The sequence below is a fragment of the Mesoplodon bidens genome (assembly GCF_964165515.1).
Source record: "Mesoplodon bidens genome assembly, chromosome: 15".
Classification (NCBI taxonomy): domain Eukaryota; kingdom Metazoa; phylum Chordata; class Mammalia; order Artiodactyla; family Ziphiidae; genus Mesoplodon; species Mesoplodon bidens.
The window spans coordinates 63,931,326-63,949,964 of record NC_138171.1 but is presented as its reverse complement, the minus strand read 5'-3'; positions in this window follow the sequence as shown (position 1 = coordinate 63,949,964).

Below are 18,639 nucleotides of genomic sequence, written 5' to 3'. Positions count from 1 at the left end.
TTTTCTTTAGATCCTTTGCTAAAACTATATTTTTCCTTATCTAGATCTTGCCAATTTCTTCTTTGTGTCTAAGTATTTTTAAATAGTTCTTGTTGTTATTATGAATTTTGTTGGTGTCAAAGAAGGCAATTTTTGTGTATTTTATCTTGTATCCCACCAACATGTTAAGTAGTCACAGTAGTTCTCATTTTTCAGTTAACTCTCTTCAGGCTTTTGAATTACTGCAATGCAAATAATTTCATCTCTTATTTTGAACAACTTCTCTGCATGGTCCAGCCCCACCGCTGCCCCCAGCAATGTTGAAGGACAGTGGTTGTAACAGGCATCGTTTTCTTACTCCTGACACTCCCAGGAGTGGTTCTAGCCCAAACCATTAGACCTGATGTTTGTGAGCGGTTTCTAGTTAGTTCTCTTCTCCTCTTGGAAAAGATTCTGTCAATTCTTCCTTTCTTATTGCCATTCAAGTAACATTATATAATCCTTGTTGAAGGCTTACTGTGTTTCAGACATTCTGTTAAGCACTGTACTTACATCATTTCATTTACGCCTTGTAACAACTCTCATTACCATTACTTCTTGCATTTTATAGATGAGGACACTGAGGCTCAGAGAGCTTAAATGACTTTCTCAAGGATACACGAGTGGGAAGCAGTTGTGTTGGAATAGAAACCAAGGCTTCACTGACAGCAACACTTGTGCTGTATAATCTACCTGCCTCTTAAGGTATGTTGACACATTTTATAAAAGTTTTAAGCATGTCTGTTAAATGAGCAAATGACTTTTTAGCAATATTGATATAATCGCATGATTTACTTCCAGTCATTCATCCAGCTGGCAGATATTTATAGGGGGCTGCTGTGTGTTCCAGGCACTGGTGATGTAAAGGTGAACAATTAGACAAAGTCCTTACCTTGTGAGTGTGGTGGGGGTGGAGGATAATGATAGTAAAGAAGAAAACAAGTGAATAAGCAAGGCAGTTCTGATGGTGATTAGTGCCTGAATAAAATAAACCATGTGAGTGATGGAGAGGGTCAGGGTCCAGGGGGAGGGGTGCTTTAGTCTCAGTGTCCAGGGAAGGACTCTGTGAGAAAGCTACATACGAGCAGAGATCTGAAAGGTGAGAAGGAGAGAGTCATGCAAAGAGCCAGGGGAAGAGCAAGTGTAAATACCCTGCGTGTTAGAGCAGCAGGAAAAGGCCAGAGTTGCTGAAATGCAGTGAATGAGCACGTGGGCTCACAAAGGGGGTTGGGAGGCAAGCTCAGAGGGGCTTGAGACGTGGTCACTCCTGTAAGGAGTTTGGATGCGTTTGAGTGTGGTGCGAAGCCACTGGAGGGAGCAACGGGACTGATGTATATCAGATCTCTCCTTTATTTTATTTTATTTTACTCTGTTTTTATTAATTAATTTATTTTGGCTGCGCCGGGTCTTAGTTGAGGCATGCATGCAGGATCTAGTTCCCCAGCCAGAGATCGAACCCAGGCCCCCTGCACTGGGAGCGCGGAGTCCTACCCACTGGACCACCAGGGAAGTCCCTCAGATCTCTCCTTTAAACCATGAACTACACTGGCACTTCCCTGGCAGTCCAGTGGTTAAGACTCTGTGCTTCCACTGCAAGGAGCATGGGCCTGATCCCTGGTCAGGGAATTTTATGCTGCGTGGCACAGCCAAAAACAAAAAAACAAAACAAAACAAAACTGTGAGCTATGCTAATAGATTTTCTAACATCAAAACAAACTTGCATTCTTGAATATAATCTTCCATTAGTATTAAGCTATGTATAACAGGGTGGGATAGCACAAAAGTAGAAACATAAGTCAATAGAACATAATAAAGGGTCCAGGAACAAATATATATTTATATTATTTACATGTGAAGGAATTTGGTAATATGGCAAAAATAACATTTCAAGTCAGTGGTATTGGCCAGCCTATGAAAAAAAATTTTTTTGAACTTTACTTCACATTGAATGCAAAATTTAACTTCAGCTTGGATTAAATACAAAACCATAAAAGCACAATAAGAAAATATGAGAGAATATTTTAAAATATTCTTTCGGTAAAGGAGGCTTTTTTTTTAAGCAAGACATAAAATCCAGGAGTCATAACGGGGAAGACTAACAGATTTGCCTTAATTGAATATTTCTAAATAATAATAGATGGCACAAATAAAATTGGAGGAAAACCTCAAGCCAAGAGTCAACATTTGCAAATATATGAAAGAGCATTAATATCTTTAATGTATAAGGAACTCTTAAAATCAATAAGAAAGAAATAGAAATGAATAGAAATAGAAATAGAATGATGGACACAGACAGGTAATTGTGGACCCAGACAGAAACAGAAAAAAGGACATAGATAATTCATAGAAGTATAAGTGACCATGATATTGAAAAGATGCTCAATCCCACTAATGATCAAGAAAAAACAAAACAAGGAGCTGTTATAATGACATAACAGGATGCATTGGTGAGAACGTGGGATTAGTAGGAATCTTAGTGCATAGCTGGTGAGAGGGTAAATTAGTATGATTCTGGATCATCATGTGTCATTATCTATTGTCATTAAATATCTTTGATCCAGAAGTTCCACTTCTGGGAATTTATGCTAAAGAAATAATTGGGCAAGTCCACAGAGATGTGACTATAAGGATGATCCTGAGACATTGTTTACAACAACAAGAAATTGAAGGGGAAAAAAACTAAATTTCTATCCAAAGAGGATTGGTAAAATTATTTTGGCACAGTTGAACAGTGGAAAACTATGTGGCCATACAAAATAATAAGGTCAAACTGGAAATGTCCACAGTGTATTTTTTTGTCTAACGTTATAAAGGTTTTTTTTTTTATTATTCATTTATTTATTATTTATTTATTTTTGGCTGCATTGGGTCTTTGTTGCTGCGCATGGGCTTTCTCTAGTTGTGGTGAGCGAGGGCTACTCTTTGTTGCAGTGCATGGGCTTCTCACTGCGGTGGCTTCTCATGTTGTGGAGCACGGGCTCTAGGCGCGCGGGCTTCAGTAGTTGTGGCGCACGGGCTCAGTAATTGTGGCGCACGGGCTTAGTTACTCCACAGCATACGGGATCTTCCTGGACCAGGGCTCGAACCCATGTCTCCTGCATTGGCAGGTGGATTCTTAACCACTGTGCCACCAGGGAAGCCCTGTTATAAAGGTTTTAATCACTTTTCTGAGGTATAATTTTTTAAAAAATGAGAATCCTGGGCTTCCCTGGTGGCGCAGTGGTTGAGAGTCCGCCTGCCAATGCAGGGGACACGGGTTCGTGCCCCGGTCTGGGAAGATCCCACATGCCGCAGAGCGGCTAGGCCCGTGAGCCATGGCCGCTGAGCCTGTGCGTCCGGAGCCTGTGCTCCGCAAGGGGAGAGGCCACAACAGTGAGAGGCCCGCCTACCGCAAAAAAAAAAAAAAAAAAAAAAAATGAGAATCCTATATATATATATTTTAAATTATTTATTTATTTTATCATTTATTTGGTTGCCCCAGGTCTTAGTTACGGCCAGCAGGTTCCTTAGTTGTGGCATGCGAACTTTTAGTTGCGGCATGCACGTGGGATCTAGTTCCCTGACCAGGGATCGAATCTGGGCTCCCTGCATTGGGAGCATGGAGTCTTAACCACTGTGCCACCAGGGAAGTCCTGAAGTATAATTTATATAAAATAAAATGCATGCATTTCAAATAGAGTTATATGAGTTCTGACAAATGTATACACCTGTGTAACGTCTAACACAATCAAGTCACTGAACATTTCTTTCTCCCAAAAAGTGATCCCTCATGCCCCTTTGCTGTCTACCCCAACCACACCCCTCTGGCCCTGCGCCATCCATCTGCTTTTTTCACTATAGTTTTACCTTTTCTAGAATTTCAATGTTTTTTTTCCACTTTTTAAAAATTTTGGTAAAATTCATATAACATAATTACTATCTTAACCATTTTTAAGTGTACAGGTCAATGGTATTAAGTGTATTCACACTGTTGTGCAACCATCACCACCATCATCCCCTTAGCTCTCTTTATCTTGTAAAACTGAAACTCTATACCCATTAAACAACAACTCCCTATGCTCCCCTCCTCCCTAGCCCCAGGCAACCACCACTGTACTTTCTGTCTTTATGATTTTGATGACTCTAAGTACCTCATATAAGTAGAATCATACAATATTGGTCTTTTTGCATCTGGCCTCTTTCACTGAGCATAATGTTTTCCAGGTTCATCCATATTGCAACATATATCAGAATTTTGTTCCCTTTTATGGTTGAATAATATTCCATTGTATGTAGGTACCATATTTTGCTTATCCATTCACCTGTCAGTGAATACTTGGGCTGCTTTTACGTTTTAGCTTCGGTAAATAATGCTGCTACAAACATGGGTGTACAAAGGTGAACTCTTTAAGACCCTGCTTGCAATTCTTTAAGGTTTATACCCAGAAGTGGAATTGCTGGATCATATGGTAACTCTATTTTTAATTTTTTGAGGAGCTGCCACACTGTTTTCAAAGCAGCTTTAGCATCTTACTTTCCCACCAACAGTGCACAGGGTTCCAATTTCTCCACATTCTCACCAGTACTTGTTGTTTTCTGGTTTTTTGATAGCAGCCATCCTAATGGGTGTGAGGTTGTATTTCATTGTAGTCTTGATGTGTGTTTCCCCAATGATTAGTAATGTTGAGTATCTTTTCGTGTGCTTATTGGCCATTTATATGTCTTCTTTGGAGAAATATCTATTCAAATCCTTTGCCCATTTTTCAATCAGGTTGTTTGGGTTTTTTGTTGTTGTTGAGTTTTAGGAGTTCTCTATATATTCTGGATATTAAATCCTTATCAGATACATGATTTGCAAATATTTTCTCCCATCCTATGGGTTGTTTTTGTACTCTGTGGATACTGTCTTTTGATGTACAAAATTGTTTAATTTTCATGAAGTCCAATTTGTCTAATTTTTCTTTTGTTACCTGTGCTTTTGGCGTCATATCAAAGAAATAATTGACAAATCCAATGTTGTGAAGCTTTGTCCTCTGTTTTCTTCTAAGAGTTTTATTGGTTTAGGTCTTACATTTATCCATTGTGAGTTAATTTTTGTGTATGGTATTAGGTAAGGATCCAACTTTATTCTTTTGTATGTGGATATCCAGTTTTCATAGCACCACTTGTTGAAAAGACTGTCCTTTTCTCATTGAATGGTCATGGCACTCTTGTCAAAAATCATTTGACCATATACATGAGGGTTTATTTCTGGGCTCTCTATTCTGTTCCATTGGTCTACATGTCTGTCTTTATGCTAATACCATACTCTTTTGATTACTGCCACTTTGTGGTAAATTTTGAAATTAAGAAGTGTGGGTCCTCGGGGCTTCCCTGGTGGCGCAGTGGTTGAGAGTCCGCCTGCTGATGCAGGGGACACGGGTTCGTGCCCCGGTCCAGGAAGATCCCACATGCCGCGGAGCGGCTAGGCCCGTGAGCCATGGCCGCTGAGCCTGCGTGTCCGGGGCCTGTGCTCCGCAACGGGAGAGGCCACAACAGTGAGAGGCCCATGTACCGCAAAAAAAAAAAAAGAAGTGTGGGTCCTCTAGTTTTGTTCTTTCTTTTCTTTTCTTTCTTTTTTTTTTTTTAATACAGCAGGTTCTTATTTAGTTTTGTTATTTTTCAAGATTGTTTTGGCTATTTGGGGTGCCTTGAAATTCCATGTGAATTTTAAGTTGGGTTTTTATATTTCTGCGAAAAAAAATGTCATTGAGATTTTGATAGGGATTGCACTGAATCTGTAGCTAGCTTTCAGTAGTATTGACATTTTAACAATATTAAGTCTTCAAGTTCATGAACATGGGATGTGTTTCCATTAATTTATGTCTTCTTTAATTCAGCAGTGTTTTGTAGTTTTCATTGTACAGGTCTTTTACCTCCTTGGTTAAGTTAATTCCTAAGCATTTTATTCTTTTTGATGTTATTGTGAATGGAATCGTTTCTGTGATGTCCTTTTCAGGTTGTTCATTGTTCATGTATAGAAATGAAGGTGAATTTTGTGTGTTGACTTTGTATCCTGCTACTTTGATGAATTCACTTATTAGTTCTAACAGTTGTTTTGTGGAATCTTTAGGATTTTCTGCATAAAAAATCATATCTGCAAACAGATGATTTTACTTCTCCCTTTCCAATTTGGATGACTTTTCTGTGTGGCCTTTTATGGCCACATAATTTTCCACTGTATAACTTGGCCATAATAATTTTACCAATCTTCTTTGGATAGAAATTTTGTTTTTTCCCCTTCAGTTTCTTTTTCTTACCTAATTGCTCTGGCTAGAACTTCCAGTACTATGTTGAATAGAAGTGGTGAAAGCAGGCATCCTTATCTTGTTCCCAATGTTAGAGGAATCACTATCAGTCTTTCATCATTGAGTATGATGTTTGCTGCAGGTTTTTATTATGTGGAGATAGATTCCTTCTATTCCTAGCTTACTGAGTATTTTTTTTTTTGAAAATGTTGGGGGTAGGAGTTTATTAATTAATTTATTTATTTTTGCTGTGTTGGGTCTTCATTTCTGTGCGAGGGCTTTCTCTAGTTGTGGCAAGGGGGGGCTACTCTTCATCGCGGTGCGCAGGCCTCTCACTATCGCGGCCTCTCTTGTTGCGGAGCACAGGCTCCAGACGCGCAGGCTCAGTAGTTGTGGCTCACGGGCCCAGTTGCTCCGCGGCATGTGGGATCTTCCCAGACCAGGACTCGAACCCGTGTCCCCTGCATTAGCAGGCAGATTCTCAACCACTGCGCCACCAGGGAAGCCCCTGAGTGTTTTTATAATGAAGGGATGTTCAATTTTGTCAAATGCTTTTTCTGTGTCAGTTGAGATGTTCATGTGGGTTTTTTCCTTCCTTTTGTTTATGTGGCGTATTACATTGGTTGATTTTCCTATGTCGAACCATCCTTGTATTCCATGAATAAATTCCATTTGGTTTTTGTTGAAGATTTTTGCATCAGTGTTCATAAGGGATATCTATATTTTTCTTTTCTTATAGTGTCTTTGTTTGGCTCTGGTATCAGGGTAATGCTGGCCTCATAGAATGGGTTGGGAAATGTTCTCTCCTTTTCAACTCTAGAAAATTTTGAGAAGGATTGGTATTACTTCTTTAAATGTTTGGTAGAATTCACTAGTGAATATATATATATATATATATATATATATATATATATATATATATATATATATATATAATTTTTTTTTTTTGGCTGCACCACATGGCATGTGGAATCTTAGGTCCTTGACCAGGGATTGAACCCACGCCCCCTGCATTGGAAGCACAGAGTCTTAACCACTGGACTGCCAGAGAAGTCCCTCTTTTCTAGTTTTAGTAATTTGAGTTGTCTCTCTTTTTCCTTAGTCCATCTAGCAAAAAATGTGTCAATTTTATTAATCTTTTTGAAGATTTTTGGTGTCATTGATTTTTCTCTATCGTTTTTCTATTCTCTGTTTTATTTTTATTATTTCCTTCCTTATGCTAGGTTTGCATTTAGTTTGTTCTTTTTTTCTAGTTTCTTAAGTTGTAAAGTTAGGTTGTTGATTTGAGATCTTTCCCATTTTTTAATATAAATATTTATAGCTATCAGTTTCCTCCCTTAGCACCACTTTCACTGTGTCCCATAAGTTTGGCATGTTGTGTTTTCATTTTTATTCATCTCTGAGTATTTTTAAATTCTCCTTGTGAATTCTTCCTTAATACATTAGTGATTTAAAAGTGTGTTGTTTGGGCTCCCCTGGTGGCGCAGTGGTTGGGAGTTCACCTGCCAATGCGGGGGACATGGGTTCGGGCCCTGGTCCGGGAGGATCCCACATGCTGTGGAGCGACTGGACCTGTGCGCCACAGCTGCTGAGCCTGTGCTCTGGGGCCTGTGAGCCATGGCTGCTGAGCCCGCACGCCGCAATTACCGAAGCCCGAGTGCCTGGAGCCTGTGCTCTGTGACGGGAGAGGCCACCGCCGTGAGAGGCCAGTGCACTTCAGTGAAGAGTGGCCCCCGCTTGCCGGAACTGGAGGGAGCCCATGCTCCACAGTGAGGACCCAACACAGCCAAAAATAAATAAAAACTAAAAGAAAAGTTTTTAAATAGTGTGTTATTTAATTTCTGCAATTTCATGAATTTTCCAGTTTTCCTTCTGTTATTTATTTCTAACTTCATCCCACTGTGGTTAGAGAAGATACTTTGTATAGTGTCTATCTTTTAAAATCTCTAAAGACCTAATTTGTAGCCTAACATATGGTCAGTTCTGTTAAAATCCCATGTGCAGTTGAAAAGAATATTCTCTTGTTGGGTAGAGTATTCTGTATGTTTCTGTTAGATCTAATTGTGTTAAGACTTCTATTTCGTTATTTGTCTTCTGTCTGGTTGTTCTATGCATTATTGTGAGTGGGTTATTAAAGTATCCAACTATTATTGTGGAACTATTTCTCCCTTCAGTCCTGTCAGTTTTTGTTTCATATGTTTTAATGGTCTTTCATTAGGTATATAATGTTTATAATTGTTATAGCTTCTTGCTGTTTCGAATCTTTTATTAATATAAAATGTCCTGCTTTGTCTCTTGTAACCTTTTTTGATTTAAAGCCTTTTTTGTCTGATATCAATATAGCTTCCCCTGCTCTCTTTTCGTTACTATTGTCATGAAATGTAGTTTTTAGTTTTTTTGGGTGGAGCCATGCTGCACGGCTTGTGGGATCTCAGTTCCCCAACTAGGGATTGAACCTGAGCCACAGCAGTGAAAGCCCGGAATCCTAACCACTAGGCCACCGGGGAACTCCCCATGGAATATCTTTTTTTTGTTCTTTCATTTTCAACCTATTTTTGTCTTTGGATCTAAAGTTAGTCTCTCATAGACATCATGTAGTTGGATCACATGGTTTTCTCCATTCTGCCAATCTCTGTCTTTTGATTAGAGAGTTTAACCCATTTACGTTTAAAGTAATTGCTGATAAGAAGGGCCTTACTTCTGTCATTGTGCTATTTGTTTTTATTCTGCCTTATTACTTTCCCCCCTCATTTCTTGCATTACCGTCTCCTTTTGTATTTAGTTGATTTTTTGTACTGAAATGTTAAAATTCCTTTTGTGTATATATTTTAGTTATTTTCTTTGTGGCTACCATGGGTTACATTTAATATCCTAAAGTTATAATACTCTAATTTAAATTTATACCAGCTTAACTTCAATAACAAACAAAAACTTTGCTCCTTTACAGCTCTGTCCCCACCCCTTTTGTTTGTTGATGTCACAGTATTACACCTTTTTTTTTTTTTTTTTTTTTTTTTTTTTTCTTTTCTTTCTCTTTGCGGTATGTGGGCCTCTCACTGTTGTGGCCTCTCCCGCTGCGGAGCACAGGCTCCGGACGTGCAGGCCCAGCGGCCATGGCTCACGGGCCCAGCCGCTCCGCGGCACGTGGGATCCTCCCGGACCGGGGCACGAACCCATGTCCCCTGCATCGGCAGGCAGACGCTCAACCACTGCGCCACCAGGGAAGCCCTATTACACCTTTATACATTGTGTGCCCCCCAAACATAAACTAATAATTTAAAAAAATTCTTTAGTCTCTTATATTATGTAGAAAACAAAATTTGAAGTTACAAACCAAAGATATAGTAATATTAGCTTGTACACTAATAATTGGTTTTTTTCTCTAAATATATTAGTATCTTAAATCATGTAGAAAACAAAAAGTGCAGTTATAAACCATTGTTACTAGCGTTTATAATTGCCCATGTGTTGACTTTTGTTGAGATCTTTATTTCTTCATATGACTTTGAGTTACTACTGTCTAGTGCTCAGGACTCCCCTGAGCATTTCTTGCAGGGAAGGTCATGGTCATGAACTCCCTCAGCTTTTGTTTATCTGGGAATGTCTTAATTTCTCCCTTAATTTTTTTTAATACATTTATTTATTTTTATTATTTTCTTTTATTTATTTATTGTTTCTGGCTGCATTGGGTCTTCGTTGCTGTGCGTGGGCTTTTCTCTTTTTGCGGCGAGTGGGGCCTACTCTTCTTTGCGGTTCGCAGGCTTCTCATTGTGGTGGCTTCTCTTGTTGAGGAGCACGGGCTCTAGGCGCACGGGCTTCAGTAGTTGTGGCCCATGGGCTCAGTAGTTGTGGCTCGTGGTCTCTAGAGTGCAGGCTCAGTAGTTGTGGCTCACGGGCCTAGCTGCTTCGCGGCATGTGGGATCTTCCTGGACCAGGGATCAAACCCATGTCCCCTGCACTGGCAGGCGGATTCTCAACCACTGCGCTACCAGGGAAGCCCCTCCCTTAATTTTGAAGGGCAGTTTTGCTGGATATAAGACTCTTGGTTGATAGGTTTTTTTCTTTGAGCAATTTGAATATGTCAGCCTACTCTTTTCTGGCCTCCAAAGTTTCTGATGAGAAGTCTGGTGATAATCTTATTGAGGATCCCTTGTGTGTGATGATTTTCTTCTCTCTTGTGGATTTCAAGATTGTCTTTGTTTTTTGAAGGTTTGATTATAATGTGTCTTGGTGTGGGTCTTTTTGAACTAATCTTACTTGGAGTTTGTTGAACTTCCTGTATGGTTTACAATGTATTTTTTAAATTTTTTTTAATTCATTAATTTTATTTACTTTTGGCTGCATTGGGTCTTCATTGCTGCGAGTGGGCTTTCTCTAGTTGCAGTGAGCGGGGGCTACTCTTCGTTGCGGTGCACGGGCTTCTTATTGTGGTGGCTTCTCTTGTTGCAGAGCCCGGGCTCTAGGCATGCAGGCTTCAGTAGTTGTGGCACGTGGGCTCAGTAGTTGCAGCATGCAGGCTTAGTAGTTGTGTCTCGTGGGCTCTAGAGCGCAGGCTCAGTAGTTGTGGTGCACGGGCTTAGTTGCTCCGCGGCATGTGGGATCTTCCCAGACCAGGGCTCGAACCCGTGTCCCCTGCATTGTCAGGCGGATTCTTAACCACTACACCACCAGGGAAGCCCTACGATGTGTCTTTATGTGGGAAAAACTCAATGTGCAGAGGAGAATTATGATGGGATACCTTTATGTTTTAAAAAGAAAATGGATACTGCTTTTGTCTGGCTAGAGATTAGCTGGAAATATTTGACAGTGGGATTAAGGAATTGTTTCTTATTTTGTGAATTTTGATTGCTTAGATTTTGCTAACTAATGTGTATTGCTTCCCCTCATTTAAATAGATTGCTTATAGAATTATAAAAGTAAAACATTAAAATCATTTAAATAATACAAAAGTAAGTAAAGTATATACCTCACTTCCACTCCCCAGGGGTGACCTCTTCTAGTTGATGATTTTTTTTTTTAAGTAGGTGCTAGTGCAATAGGGCAAATGAAAGAAATAAAAGACATCAATATTGGAAAAGGAAAGAATAAAACTGTCACTATTCACAGTTGACCTGACTGTATACTTTGAAAATCCAAAAGAATCTACAATAGAACTATTAGAACTAATACATGAACTTAACAAGGTTTCTGGACACAAGATCAATACACAAAAAGATCAGTTATATTTCTACTTACTAGCAACACTCAAGTCAAAAGTAAAAATTTTAAATACCATTTTAAAAATCAAATATATAAGAATAAATCTAGGGACTTCCCTGGTGGTCCAGTGGCTAAGACTCCACGCTCCCAATGCAGGGGGCCTGGGTTTGATCCCTGGTCAGGGAACTAGATCCCACATGCTGCAACTAAGAGTTCACATGCCACAAATAAAGATCCCACATGCTGCAACAAAGATCCTGCGTGCTGCACCTAAGACCCAGCATAGCCAAATAAATAAATAAATATTAAAAAAAGAATAAATCTAGCAAAAAAATTTGCATGACCTCCACATTGAAAACTATAAAACAATACTAAGAGAAATTAAAGAAGACCTAAAGTAGGGATTTGCCATATTCATGGATTGAAAGACTCAGTATTATTAAGATGATCTATAGATTGACATACCAATCAAAATCCCAGCAGGCTTTTTGGAGGGGGGTGGAGTGGGTGGAAATTGGTAAGCTGATTCTAAAACATAAACAAAAGACCCTGAAATAGACAAAATGATCTTGAAGAAGAAGAACAAAGCTGAGGACTTACACTACACAATATCAAGACTTAGTATAGAGCTATAGGTATTGGTCAAAGGGCAGACAAATAGACCAGTGCACTAGAATAGAAGGTCCAGAAACAGACCCACACATATATGGGCACCTGATTTATAACAAGGCCTCCACTGCAATTCAATGGGCATTAAATTGTGCTGGCTAATGGGATATTCATATGGGAAAAGTGAACCTTGACTTCTACCTCACACCGTACACAAAACATTAATTCAAGCTGGGTCATAGATCTAAATGTGAATGCTAACACAGTCAAGCCTTAGAAAAAATACAGGATCAAAATATCTTTTTAGGGCTTCCCTGGTGGCGCAGTGGTTGAGAGTCCGCCTGCCGATACAGGGGACATGGGTTCGTGCCCCAGTCCGGGAAGGTCCCACGTGCCGCGGACCGGCTGGGCCCGTGAGCCATGGCCGCTGAGCCTGCGCGTCTGGAGCCTGTGCTCTGCAACGGGAGAGGCCACAACAGTGAGAGGCCCGCATACCGCAAAAAAAAAAAAAAAAAAAATCTTTTTGAACTTGGTCTAGGTAAAGATTAAACAGAACACAAAAAGCACTAACCATGAAAGAAAAGAACAGTATATTGAGATTCATTAAAATTAGGAATATCTGTTCATTAGAAGACAGCATTAAAAGGTGAAAAAGCAAACCATTGACTAGGAGACAACATCCCCAACACATTAATCAATCAGTAAGAAACAGACACCTGATGATAAACTGAGCCAAAAATTGAAAGAATGTCACTGCAGAGAATATCATTAATAATCAGAAAATGAAAATTAAGATCACTCTGGAAAAATGTTTGGTAATGATAAGACTAAATATGCATATTTCTGTGATCCAGTAATTTCCCTCCTGGGTATATACCCAACAGAAACGAGTGTTTATGTCCACCAAAACCCAGATCAGAATATTTATAGCAGCTTTATTCATAAACTCCAGAAGAGTGGAAACAACCAGTGTCCATCAACAAAAGATTGAGATTTTTGGGGGAATGTTCATACAATCAAATCCTACATCATAAAGAAACAGAATAAGCTACTAATATCCTCAACACTATGGCTGACTCTCTCAGACATTGTGAGTGAAAGAAGTCTGACGCAAAAGAGACACACTCTTGTGATTCCATTTGTAGAGAGTTTAAAGTCAGGCCAAACCAATCTGAAAAGATAGAAGGCAAAGTAGTGGTTACACTTGGAGGCGGTTCTGACTGGACGGGGCATGAGGGAGCCTTCTAGGGTGCTGTAAACTTCTATCTACTAATCTGGATGGTGTACACACAGGCGTACACATATATAAACATCCACTGAGCTCACTTTACTGTCTAAGTTACACCTCAATTTAGAGAACGTGATGCTAGCAGCTATCTAAAAGTTCAAATGTGTGTAAACCAAAATGAAGCACTGTTACTGCAGCCTCTTAGTGCATGAGCTGGGACACTCAGGCCTCTGTCCTGCTCTCAGGGCGATGTCAGGGTGTGGCCCAGGGCTGGACACAGCCTCCTGCATTGGATGTCCAGGTACACCCACCAGGTAATAGACTATGCTTTGGTGGGGGTGGGGTGCTGGCCAGGAGTACACAGGACCATGTTGAAGAAGGGCCAGGCTCAGTGCCTCTCAGCTCTGGCAGGACACTGTCTGGAGCACTATATATTTTTTTAATTTAAAATTTTTATTGTGGTAAAGTATACATAACATAAAATTTACTATTTTAACTATTTTTAAGCATTCAATTCAGTGACATTAAGTACATTTATAGTGTTGTGCAACCATCATCACCATCCACCTCTAGAACTTTTTCATCCTCCCAAATGGAAACTGTGTACTCATTAAGCACTGACTCCCCAGCCCCTGGTAACCACTTTCTGTTTATATGAATCTGACAACTCTAGGTACCTCATGTAAGTGGGATCACACAGTATTTGTCCCTTTGCATCTGGCCTCTTTGAGCATGTTTTCCAGGCTCATCCAAGTTGTAACAGGTATTAGAATTTCATTCCTTTCTAAGGCTAAATCATATTCCAGTTTATGGATGGACCACATTTTGTTTGTTCATCCATTCGTCAATAGATATTGTACTTAGGTTGTTTCCACCTTTTGGCTCTAGTGAATAATGCTGCTGTGAATGTGGGAGTACAAATAGCAGTTCAAGGCCCTGCTTTCAACTCTTTTGGGTATATACCCAGAAGTGGAATTGCTGGATTTTATGGTCATTCTATGGAGCACTATTTTTATTTTTTAATTTTTTTAATTTTTAATTTTTTTGCAGTATGTGGGCCTCTCACTCTTGTGGCCTCTCCCGTTGTGGAGCACAGGCTCCGGACGCGCAGGCCCAGCAGCCATGGCTCATGGGCCCAGCTGCTCCGCGGCATGTGGGATCTTCCCGGACCGGGGCACGAACCCGTGTCCCCTGCATCGGCAGGCGGACTCTCAACCACTGTGCCACCAGGGAAGCCCTGGAGCACTATTTTTAAAAAGCCACTGCTTAGCCCAACTGTGCAGAGATTTCACTGGTCTGGGGTAGAGCCCGTACACAGTTGCATTTTAAAGCTACCCAGGTGATTCTAATGAGCAGCCAGAGTTGAGAACCACTGGGCCAGAGAGAGGCTAGGAAAGTGACAAAGAAGCGACAGCAGAAGGCAAGAGTGAGCAGGAGGAAGAGGCTGGCCTGCGGGTGCCTGGGAAGGTGGGAGGGCGAGCTCCTTGCCTCTGGGTCCCATCAGCCACTCAGCAGTGGGGCCAACATTCCCTCCTGATCAGACACCCATCTTTCTTGCCCCACTGACCTCGCCTAGGGTTGCCAGATTTAGCAAATTAAGATACAGGACACCCAGTGAAATTTGAATTTCAGACAAACAACAAATAATTCTTTTAGTATATCTTATGTACTACTTGGGACATACTTATACTTAAAAAAAAACCTCATTCTTTATCTGAGATTCAGTATTAACAGGGTGTTCTGTTATCTGGCACCCCTACTCAGGCCCCACTAGATAAGAGCCCCCCCCCAGCCTGGCCTTCACCTTTGGACACCTTGTTCTAACAAGAACAGAAGAGGAGACCCCAGCAGTTGGCCCAGGAGCCACACCATTACCATGACCTCCCAGGGCCAGCAGCGGCTGAGGGTGGCTACCTGGCCACCTGTGTGGACAGCCCTGCTTACAGCCCCAGATGCCACCCTCACAGGGTGGAACCTACCACAGACTTCTGAGCAGGGTGACGTCTGGTGGCCACACATGCCACCAGGGACAGCCAGGTAGACTGTGCCCAGTGTAGACAGTCTCTGGTGAGCAGCAGGAGGCCTGAGAGCCCAGCTTAAAGGGAAGAAGACTGAGGGAGGGTGGGCCTTGGATCGCCTTGGGGGCTTTTAGGGCCAGAGGGCGGTCAGTCTGCAAAGGGTCTGTGCTGTAGTGGGCAGGGCAAGGCCAGACGCAGGGCCAGGGGTCCACGGCCACCTCCCTGGAGTAGGGCTTCCCCGCTCCCATGCATCCTCCAGTGCTTCATCCATGGGGCAGGACACAGCTAAGGGCTTGCGTGCCCTTGTGCTGGAATCACTCAGACCCTGTCCCTCAGGCTCCACAGCTGGGCTTCTGTCTCATCCCTGAGGCCCAGGCCCCGATTTCCTCATTGTCTCTGCCAACGAGGCCTGGCTTGTCCTACGCTTTCCTTCCACGGGCCCCAGTCCCATCTGCCAGGCCTGTGTGAGAGCAGCTGGCCTCTGCTCTGCCCACCTGCACTTGGTGACTGTGGGGCCTGCAGTGCTGCCCTCCCTCCTGGGCTGCCTGTGTCCCAGGCCACAGCTTCTCGGATGTTCCTGTCTCCTGACTCCTGCCCCCACCCCTGCCCCCCAGGGCCCGAGACTTCAGTTCTCAGCCCTCTTAGGTGGCCCCCCTGACCATGACCGCTGACCACCTGAGACCAAACCGCCTTCCCCAGAGGAGGGAGGAAGCAGTGCCTTCACCGTGAGACACGGCTCTCCTAACTTCACTGCCCTGGAACCCTCTTGGGGACCGCAACAGGCTCAACCCTGGGGATCCTGGCACCCCTGGGACAGAGGAGGAGGTGCCCAGCCTGCACCCCCACGTGGGAGCCAGCTGCAGGTTTCCCTGTAATGGCCAAGGGTGAGCCCTAGGGCTCAGGGAAAGCATGTGTGTCCTTTGAGGGGACGGGGAAAAACCCTGGGACCCAGGAGCCTGGCCGCAGGGGAGGGCCCTATGACCAATAGCCACCCTGGACCAGCTCTATGGCGCCTCTTCTGAGAAAGCCTCTGTGGTTACCATCCCTCTCAGAATGATGAACCTCACCTCCATCCGAGGGCGCAGCTGGGAGAGCACCCTGGGGACTGCTCACCCAACATGAGGGCGACATTTATGGAGCAGGCACTGGGTGATAGACCCAACCCCACCTGCACCACCTCCCTTGGTCCTCAGGACCCTGAGCAGGTCTGGTATTGTCCCCTCCATCTTAAGGGAGGAAGGGGGATGCTAGGATGGTGCCCAGGTCTGCTGATTCCAAGTTTAACCACTGGGCTGCACTGCTCAACATCACCTCTGCCTGCCTGCAGCACTTTCCAGCTACTTCCTGCTCCTCCTGTCCCATCATTGGTACCTGGGGTGCTGGGCTTTGTCGCCTTGGCCCATTGTGGGCTGTCCTTAGGCATCTGTTTGCTTATTTCACACCGTTATCTAGTCATTCCCAGCAGCTCCCGGCACCCATGGGGACACCTTCCTGAAGTTGCCCCAACCACCACTCCACAGAGGGGCTCAGGCCTTCAGAGTCATGGTCCTTTCTGCCAGCTGTCTCCTCTTCCTCCTCCATCCTGCACTGAGGCAGTCTGGACTCGACTTACCTCCTGGGCCTCATTGCTCCAGGGATGCCAACGCTGGGGGGCTGGGGGGGTCCATCCCAGCGCTCCTGGGCTCAGCCCTGCTCCAGTGGACAGAGGCAGCTGGGTGGGTGTGAGGATGTCCTGGGAATCTCTGTGACTGGTCAGCTGGTCCCCGAGCCGTCAGGATCTGTCCAGGGCAGGAGTGAAGCCCTGTCTGGAGGGATCAGGAGGTGCTTACCGTGCAGGGCAGCAGGGGCGCGGCCTGCCAGCTCCTGAACTCCCCCGAGCCCACCGGCTGTCACGGCAGCCGGGGCTCCTCACCTCTTCCTGTGCCGGGCTCCACCTCAACCCTCCTTCCTGTCTGATTTCAAAAGCCAACAGCCTTACAGACAAATCAGTGAGCTGCAGCTGCCTCGGGCCAGCTCTCTGGCTTTGTCACCACCCTGTAAGTCAGAGGCAGGGGTGATGCCAGAGTCTTGTTTCAAGGACTGAGTGTCCCTGCAGACCTGATGCTCAGGGGAAAGTGGTCCAACCAAGGCCACAAAGGAAAAGAGACTCACCATCAGCAGACCTTTGCTTTTTGGGGGGTGGTAGGGAAACCAGACAAACGTGGGGGCATTCAGTGACTTCCTCAAGGCCACACAGCAGGCAGCTGACCTCGCTGGGGCTGGAACTGCGTCCTGCCACTCTAGGCTGGCACGCTCTGATACAGTGTGTGGCCCTCCTCACCCCTTCTTCTAACCGCCCTTGCTTTCCTTCTCTCTAGCACCCAACAGGCACCTTTACCCCGGCTGTACCCCACAGTGTCTTCCTGAGTCAAGGGCCCTCAAGGCAGTCAGCTGCACCTGAAACAGCAGAATGTGGCAGTTCGCTCAGGCCCCTGGAGGTGGACCTCAGCACGTGTGCTGCATTGATGGGGAAGGACACAGCCCAGAGTGAACAACATGAGAAAAGTTACAACAGAGGAAAAATACAGGACAGACTCTGGTGACAGGGAGCAAACCACCTCATGTGAAGCCACTGAGAGAAGCAGATGACGAGCTGGGAGCAAAGTGATGGGGCCTCAGATTTTCTCAGTGAGCAGGTGGGAGCCAGCAATGGTTGTAGAGCAGGAGAGTAGTAGGTTCAAGTGCATGTAGCAGCTTGTGTGTGAGGGGAGTTGGGAGGGGGTGGGGTATGTGCTTGTATTAGCCTGTCCTCAAGAGCCGCGTGGGTGATGGAGGGGAGGGTACCAAGGCGGCAGATCAGAAGTGCTTCATAGAATGCCATCCTCCCATTCCCCCCTCACTCCCTCTGTCCCTTCCATCAGTGCTCGCCAGGTGCTGGGGGGACACATGGTGGCTACCCTGGAGAAGCCTGCTGAGGCTTCATGCAGGCAGAGTGAAGACTGGCGGCTGCAGCCCTGGCCAGAGGTGCAGCGAAGGCGTTTGAGAGCAGGCCGCCCACAGGATGTTGGAAACCACAGGGGCTGGGTGGGTATGTGTCACACAACAGAGGCCAGGAGGCCCCTCTGCTCCTCCCTCCACGGCTCAGGGTCGACGGATCCTGAGCACAAAAGGAAACAGCATCCTCTGTGGGGAATCTCGGGGCACCCCTGAGTCAGCACTGCCCCCCACCTTTCCTCCCCACCTAGAAGGGATGTCCCATGGCTGGGTAGGGCTGGGCCCCAGGCTCCCTCTGTCGGCTCCTCTAAGAAGTTCGGGGCCTTCT